Below are 6,633 nucleotides of genomic sequence, written 5' to 3'. Positions count from 1 at the left end.
TCCCATCCATCCATCCATCCATCCATCCATCCATCCATCCATCCATCCATCCATCCATCCATCCATCCATCCATCCACCTATCCATCCATTCGTCCGTTATCCACACCTACTTGGAACCGTCATCCGCTCTCCACACACCCATCCACTCATCATCTGCCTAGACACCAACATCCATCGTTCATCCACTTACTCCTCAGGACATTCTTTCAACTCACACTTGCGGAGCACTTTTCCCAGGTCTTTATCAGACTCTGGAGGTACAAAGAATCACACCTGGCCCCTCCTACAGAAGCTCACACTCTTGCAGGGCGGCAGACACAGAAACACAGCATTACTGAGCAAGGTTTCAAGGCTCAGCAGTGAGTCTCAGCCCTTGTGTCCCCTGACAACACTTAGCTCTGCTGCTGAGCCCTAGCCCACAAGTCTAATTTCCCCAGGATCCCTAAAGGTCTCTGTCTGGCTTGGTGCCCCACAATCTCTAGTAGGTACATGCCTGTTGCCTTTCTCCCCGTCTGGTCTCCTCTAAAGAGAAGCATGGACTGCTGGGATGTGGGAAGAACAGATCTAGACTCTTTGAACATCAAAGCTCTGAAAACTCCAGTTTTCATAACGTTATGAAACTCCAGTTATAACTTCGTTATGAAATTCCAGTTTCATAACATTCAAACCTTTCATTAACTCGCCCCTAATGTGATGGCTGGAATTGCCTCTCTTTGCTGGGAGGGATGACATTTCCAGCCCCTGCCTTAGACTTTGGTGGCCATAAAACCCTTTAGTCAAAACAAACCCTACTCACTTCCCCTAGCATCACTGGACACCAGTAGAGACAGGTTTGGGAGGCCACAGCACTACTTCTGAAGGCCTCTCACGCATGGTGGCAACCTGGGGGGCGGGGCCAGCCCCAGAGCTTAAGGGCTTAAGGGATGTAGATAGAGGTGGATGCTGTCAAGAGCTCCTCTGTATAGCGCTGTGCCGCTGATCCTCTCTCCTCCTCTTTCCAGCCCTGGCCATCCGGGGGCTTGGCTTTGCTCAAGAACGGGGCCCCTTGGGCTTGGTCTCTTCTGCCTGGCTGGTGGCATCTTCCCCTCGTGGTGGAGTGGTTGGTCTTACCTGGCATGAGCGATGGCCACCACCCACTCGTCACAGTCTTTAGCATCCTCTGTCCGTAGCTCCAATGCTTTCTGGTTCTCATGGCTGAAGTTCACCGTGAAATAATGCTGTACCAGAGAGAGAGAGATTCCATCAGCAGGGTGTCCGCACAGCCGGCACCGTCTCCTGCCAGCAATCCGGCTGCTTTGCACATCGCCCGAGGCCTCGTCAGCCGGGCTCAGACTCATCATGTGTGATTGTCAGGATACCGCTCTGCTTAGCAGTTGCCAGCTCTTGATTAACACAGGCTTTGTGCGATGTAACAGAACCTATGCTTAAGGTGCACGGCGACAAAGCACAACACACAAAGCCCCAGTCACCAACAAATCGCAAAAAAAAAAAAAGAAGCCAGTTTTAAACCATCAGGTGTGCTGGAGGGGAGTCAAGAAAGCACACCAAGAAAGCATTCCCACTGGGAATTGGGTGCTGGCTCCAGCCAATTTCCATTTAATCTGCTCCACAAAAATCACACTCCCGGGGCCTGGGGTTGGAGCAGTGGATACTGACACAGCCCAGGAGAGCCCACGGGGACACCTCCCACCTCTGTCCTGGGGCCAGGGGACCCAGAGCCTGGTGGAGGGTGGTGATTGTCCTGCCCCAGCTCGCAGGGAAGCAGAGGAGCCGGGCATCAGACACTTAGGGAATAGTACTCTAGGCACATGGTCACATAAAGCTCTTGGGACAGTGCTTGGCACCGGAGAGGCACGAAGGCAGTGTTGGCTGTAATGGCGAGTCTAGTGCTCTCACGAGGGCAATGGCGGTAAGGCATTAGGTTGGCCATGTCGGGGCCACAGAGAAGCCAGGGACTTGGCCCTGGGGAAGTCAGGGAGGGCTTCTGGAGGGCGGAGCATTGGTCCTGGGTTTGACTGTAGTTGGATGGAAGCACATGTGGGCATGCGCAGGGCAGGCACGGTGCAGAAGGAATAAGGGTGCAGGCTGGTGGCAGGTGGGCAGCATGGGTGAGGCTGGTGTGGGTACTGGGTGGCGGCCTGCGCCGGGAAGTGAATGGAAGGGCAGCTTCCAGGTCTCTGGCTTGAGCACCTGGGTGGGGAGTGCTGTAGCTGAGGGTGGCAGGAGAAGGGGTGGGTTCCAGGGGGGCCTCCAGACTAATAAGAGTGTCGGAAATTCACGTTGGTGAGCATTTCTAGTAACTTTGGCGCCTGACCCGCAGGTTGCAGAAAGGGACCCTGAAAGCGGCATCCGTAGTGAGAAGGCATGCTCTGTGGGCTCCTGGGTCTGGCCTTTGGATGCAGGAAGAGGCACGCAGAGGTGGGGTCAGGGAGGGGCCCTCAGCCCGCACACTCAGAAGATGCCCTTGTGGGCCAGTCCTGGGACAAGGCACTGAGCTAGAGAGGGCGCTGTCTGTCCTCTGTCCCTCAGAGCCCAGTCTCGGGGGGCAGCTGCATGACATTTGGGGTGCAAACTTTTTAGTTTCTGCTGACATTTACTGTATTTCTATTAATTGTCAGTCTCAGTGGCAGCCAGTGTGTGTGTGTGTGTGTGTGTGTGTGTGTGTGTCACAGTCAATGCCTCTCCTGTTTCCTAGGAAACGATAGCTGGGGTTGTAGAATGAAATGTCAGCTTGTCAGCTGCAGCTTACAAAACGGAATTCAGGAGCCTCCAGGGCCCACCCTCCACCCCCAGTGGGGAGGACCAGGCTAAGAGCAGAGCTACAGGTGGCTGCCGCTGCCTTGCGCTCTTCTCTGGCTCTCAAAGGCGGTGGTGCCCCTGAGCTCATTTATTCTGGAGTTAACCAAGTGGAGTAGATGCCATCTCCCGAAGCTCAGAGAGGCAGAACCACTTGCCCAAGGTCACACAGCTGTCGAGCTGCGGAACAGGCCTTCCCTGAGAGCCTACCCTACATGCCCGCCCCGCCTTGGCAAGGTTTCCACCTCCAGGAGCCTGAGACTCACTACCCTAACCCAGAACAAGGCACTAGTGAGTCCACACAGACCTTCTCTGAGGTTTGTGGGGTGCTGCCTCCCCCCGGTCCCCCAGTCCCAAGAACTGCGTGTCAGAGCTAGAGGTGCTGTTTGTGGCACCGACTGAGTTCCCAGGGCAAGAGTGGTCTCCTACTGGTGGAGGGCAGGGTGCTCTGAGACCCCCTCGCTGGGCTGTAGGGAGCGGTGGGCTTGGCTGAGGACCCTCCTACCTAACACTTCTTCCCAAGTGGCCTGGCTTGGTGGACAAGCAAATGGCTATTAGCCATGAGTGTGTACTGCCAATCCCCCTGTGGCTTTGGCCCCCTGGGGAGGAATCCAGGGCAGTCCCCAGGCCCAAACCAGCCACCAGAGGCCCTGACTTCTGGCAGGTGGGAGCTCTGTTCTCTGCCCCTCCAACCAGTATCCTGGGAGGAGCTTGGAGCAGGCCACCTGAGGTTCCCCCAGCTCCTCCCCCTCACCTGCTTCTTCCCATGGGCCTGGTGTGGCTTCCCCTTCATTCCCAGGGTCCTAGGTTAGGCCTAGGACTTTTCACCTGGCCTATGTTACTGCCTCCCAACAAGCGACCTACTGCTGTTCTTTGGAGACCCCGAGGGACCAATGGCTGGAAGCAGAGGTGAAGTGCAGGGTGAGGGGCAGTCCTGACCCTGTAGTGTCGATGCCGACTCATAGTGACCCTTTGAGATAAGGTGGAGCTGCCTCTGTGAGTTTCTGAGATGGTAACTCTTTACAGGAGTAGAAAGCCCTGTCCCGTGGAGTGGCTGGTGGTTTCGAGCTGTGGACCTTGCACATCGCAGCTCAACGCGTAACCGCTATGTTACTAGTGTTCCTGTGAAGTGCTCTACAAGCATCTCTTAGTAGCCAGGGTGCAGACTCTGGGCTGGGAGGTGGGGGATGATCAGAACATTTTGGGGGCCAAGGCCAAAGTCCTGCTCTCCTGATGGCTTGGAGGTGCCTGAGCCAGAGGCCAGTAGACCACTGGCCATCTGGTGGACTTCCAATGGCAACCCCAGCAGTGCCAGAGATGGAACTGTGCTTCACAGCATTTTCAGTGGCTGATTTTCTGGAAGTAGATCACCAGGCCTTTCTTCCAAGGCACCTTTGGGGAGAGTACATTATCCCATATCATGAAAGTAGTGGAGGCAAGACAGTGGCTTGCTCAGAGCCTCCCAGCCAAGGAATGGAATAAGTAAAGCCAGAACCTGCTGCTCTCAGCCTGGTAGGGCTGTCGCTGCCCCAGGGGCTCAAACCAGAATGTAAGTGCCTCAAATGGCTGGAGAGCAGTTTGTGCCCCACCCCCACCCCCACCCCATGATTGTCAGCCTTCCCCTGATGTCTGGTTCGTACAACCACAGAGCCCTGATCAACTAGTGGAGAGTATTCTCGCAGAGAAAGTAAACTTGCACCCAGACATTCTGAGTCATCACAGATCCCGCCTGCAGGCATGATTGAGACGCTGCTGCTCGGGGGATCAGGCACCAGAGATGAGGGGAAGGAGCCACTCAGAAGAGATGCAGGGGGGAATGGGGGGACACTGGGGGGGGGCGGCGCGAGGAGAGAGAGATGGAGATCAAGGAGATGAGACAGCGTGCACTCTGGGTCTGGCCTCCAATGGTTCCCATCGCCCGCAGCCCTGGGGAGGTCCTGGGTGCGTATTTAGCCTTACTTCCCTGTCAGGCTGTGGCTGGGACCCAGGTTTAGGTGAGCAGCCTGGCCGTGGCCGGGCCTAGGTGCTGAGCTGAGGCAGCAGGGGTTCTGGGCTGGTTGGGCCAGGGTTCTAAGAGGAGTCCACGCTGTGGTTCTTGGAGCCTGGCAACCGCAGCCTCCCCTTCTCTTCATTCTTTCTTTTCTCTTGTTCTTTTCTGTCTCTTTTGTTTCTTTGCTCCTTTCTGCCTCCTCTTTGGGCCTCTGTTCTGGCCTTCCTTTCTCCCTCACACCCCCATGTGTCTCCTCACCCTTCTCCCTGCTTCCACCCACAGGGCAGGGGAGGTCACTGCCAGGCTGCTGCCCATCTGAGCAGCAGCCCAGACCCTGGCCCTTGACAGAGCCTTTCCAGCTTCCTGCCTCTTCTCTGGCTGGGGACTGGCTGGCTGAGCTCCCTGGCCCAGAAGCCTGCACACATGTCCCCAGGCTCCAGTGCTCTTGTCCCCTTGCAGCAGGAGCCAAGCTTCCTTAAAGCTGAAGCTTCAGGCTTGTGCTTGGGACATGGCTTAGGGAGGAGGGAGGAAGCATGAGCCCCAGAAGCCTTAGGGTGGGGAGTGGGGTAGAGGGGGGCAGTCCCCATTCACCCACCGGAGCTGTACCCTGGAGTCAAAGCTCTGGACCCAAACTCAACTCACTGCCATTGAGTTGATTCTGACCGATCGATATCTATAGTCGATACCCCAGAGTGCAGGGTAGAATTGCACCTTTGGCCTTCTGAGGCTGGGAATCTGTACGGGAGTAGAACGCTTCATCTTTCTCCCAAGGAGCAGCTGGTGGGGTCAAATTGCTGACCTTGAAGTAACGCACCACACCGTTAGGGCTCCTTGGAGGCAACGCTAGAGGGCCTTCAAGAGTGACCCATCGCTAGCAATGGCGGCTTGCCTGAGGACTCACAGCGTGGTGGTCTGGATGGGGTCCTCTCTTCCAGAAAGGAGAAATCACCTGGATGAGATAGCTAGAATCCAAGTCACACCCGAAGGTCCCTAGAGTGACAGAGCTGGGTAGAAGCACAAAAGGCAGATTCTCCCAAAGTTGCAGAGTGAAATCAGATTCACCCTGGGGTCCCATGTGAAGCAACCAGGCCAGGTCTTGGGCTTCCTGAGAATGAAGCAGAGACCAGCCAGAGACACCTGGCAGCTTATCAGAGTTGGGAAGACAGACTCCCCCTAGAATAACCCTTGTGATTCAGTATGACCACACCGTGTGGCCCTGTGTGTTCGTGGGATCAGCGGTGGAGCCTCTGTGGAACAGCGGCGTTAGCGCAGCCTTGGGGGACAGTGTCATTGGTGGGGGTGTTGACTTACAGCAACTCCGCCTCCAAGAGAGTGAAACACGGCCCCATCCTGTGCTCCACGCTATACGGAGCCTCGGCCCAGGACCCCTGGACGCCAGCTGAGTCAGGACTCACACAGGATCTGTATTCGAGACTGGAGGCTAAGTGCACAAACAAACTGGGCCCTAACTGAGGTTTAATTTCAGTTGCAGAGAAATAGGCCTAGACTGCCCGCCCCACCCCCCATCAGATCACCAGAATCCAGGACGTGGAATCTAAAGCCCAAATGATGGCTTCCATTTTTTTGAGGGGAGTTGGGCTTGAGCTGTTTTGAATGAGATGGGAGCCTATGAAGGTGCTCACCAGCTCCCAGGGGCATAGGCAGGGCCTGCACTGGCCTGGGTTCAGCGGCACTGCTTAGCCCCTGCTGAGGCAGCCTTCAAAGAATATGATTGGAAGACCACTGACAGGTAGTGTGGTTGACCGGGGACTGGGGGGTCTCCTGGGGTACAGGACTTTCCCGGGTAAGCTGAGGCCATCCTGGGAAAACCCAAATGCTTGGTCAT

At 56.0% G+C, this 6,633-nt stretch overlaps 1 protein-coding gene across 1 annotated transcript in view; it reads right to left on the bottom strand.

Annotated features, from left to right (window-relative positions):
* RASGRF1 (Ras protein specific guanine nucleotide releasing factor 1) overlaps positions 1-1,195 on the bottom strand; it is an 86,370-nt gene extending 85,175 nt beyond the window's left edge. Inside the window, exon 1 of the mRNA XM_045285692.1 lies at positions 1,112-1,195. The gene's annotated coding sequence lies outside the window, so the exon portion shown is untranslated. The remainder of the gene's footprint in view (positions 1-1,111) is intronic.
* Between the last annotated feature and the right edge of the window lie 5,438 nt (positions 1,196-6,633).

The sequence above is a fragment of the Echinops telfairi genome, unplaced genomic scaffold (genome assembly GCF_000313985.2).
Source record: "Echinops telfairi isolate 266 unplaced genomic scaffold, ASM31398v2 ScPeMD7_7475;HRSCAF=8513, whole genome shotgun sequence".
NCBI lineage: Eukaryota > Metazoa > Chordata > Mammalia > Afrosoricida > Tenrecidae > Echinops > Echinops telfairi.
This window is presented reverse-complemented; position numbering and strand designations above follow the sequence as displayed.